This window comes from Lipotes vexillifer, unplaced genomic scaffold (genome assembly GCF_000442215.2).
Source record: "Lipotes vexillifer unplaced genomic scaffold, Lipotes_vexillifer_v1.1 scaffold641, whole genome shotgun sequence".
In the NCBI taxonomy this organism is placed as follows: Eukaryota; Metazoa; Chordata; class Mammalia; order Artiodactyla; family Lipotidae; genus Lipotes; species Lipotes vexillifer.
In genome coordinates, this window is record NW_006780658.1 from 867,855 (window position 1) to 869,536 (window position 1,682).

The 1,682-nt window shown below is 31.3% G+C and overlaps 1 protein-coding gene across 2 annotated transcripts in view; it reads left to right on the forward strand.

The window, feature by feature from the left end:
* SCHIP1 (schwannomin interacting protein 1) overlaps positions 1-1,682 on the forward strand; it is a 785,715-nt gene that overhangs the window by 848 nt on the left and 783,185 nt on the right. The gene's annotated exons all lie outside the window — the stretch shown is intronic.

Below are 1,682 nucleotides of genomic sequence, written 5' to 3' on the forward strand. Positions count from 1 at the left end.
TCAGCAGGCATTTTAGGTATTCTAAATACTAGTGCTTGAATAATAAGTAGATGGGGTAGATTTGCTATCACCGAGTCCTGCTATGTTTCCTGGCTTGTAGAAATTGCATTCACACTGTACATTTAGAATGTGCATGTGTTTATTGAACTCTAGTAAAGCAGCATGAGAGTGTGGGTTCATAAATCACATTATTTATTTGCCAGTGTTGGGTGCTAGATTCTAAAATTAAGAAATTATTTAGCAATTAATAATACATTCAGCATCCCTTGTCTCATTGGGTGAGATTTACATCCTGCGGACTTGCTCTTCTAGTTATACAGACAGATGATTTAAGGTTCAGACTTAATTGCTGTTTCAAATCCTTGAGCTAGAAAGATGCTTGCAGTACTTTATTTAAAAGACTTATTTTGAAAAATGTGTATGTATATTTCTAACTGTGGTGGTGAGCTAATTATGACTCTAATGTGCTATGTGTTTGAGATAAACAACTGTTCTTGAGTATTGCTCACTTGTACAGTAGAATTTGCTTTCTTGTCTTCATTTTAATTTTACTTTGCATCCTGTCCTTGCTTTTTGAGAGATCAATAATTACTCATTGTTGTGAAGATGAGAAAATAATGTAGTAACTCAGAATTCACAAACAAAAGTAGGTTGAATTAGCAGTTTTCTGAGAAATTAAATGAAACATATTTTCACAAGTGAGTTTTCTAAGTGTGTAGTAGGTATTGATATTTGAAAATGGAAACAAATATCAACTTAAGTAGAACAGGTTAGGATAGTGTTAATGCCCTCTTGTTGTAGTTCCTCACTATATTGAGAATGAGGTAGTAAATAGCTTATTTTATATTGGCTATTAATGACTTTTGCTTCATGATATTGATTATAGAACAAACAAATTAATTTTGATTTGCTTTGAATTTGAGATGACTGTAAACTTTGGTAAAATAGTTTACTGAATTGTAACAATAAAAAGGCATATTCTTGAAAATCAGTGTGAAAACCACTTTACTTTTTGGTGTTTGAGATCCAATATTTTATCACTTATAGAGCTGCATACTTAAGAGGATTATATGTATTTCCAAAAGAATTTACATAACTTTTAATGCTGATTTTTATCAGTCATGTTCAATTCGTAATTACTCAAAGCGGTACAGTAAAAATACACTTCAATATGTACAAATGGTTCCTTGAAAGGGCATATTATATTAGAAGCCATTAAAAAGCTGTGTTGGCTATTAACGTTGTACTCATGTATTGCTCTGTGTGTAACAGAATTTATTTTAGGCACTATGCATTTCCAATATTTAAATACACCTAATATTGTGACCTGTTTGATGTAGGAATATTGCCTTTGAATGTGAATAACTTGATGAAGCTTTCAAATTGAATGTATAGGATGACTGAAGATTTAGTAGTACACTTTTTGGTATGTAATGCAATGTGCATTAATGTAAATATACAGATAATGAGCTATGTAAAAACATTCATTGCATTCAACCACATTACAGAACACTTTCATCTTACTTTTGAAGTTGGTTATTTTGTTTGAAGTTAGTTTCATAGGCATAAAAAGAAGTTTTATTTTTCTGAGTTTATATGGTGCTCTGTGGTAATAGGAAAACACTCAGTGCCGTTTTGTAGGGAATATCATATGTACCAAATAGAGGAAAGAGAGTCACGTT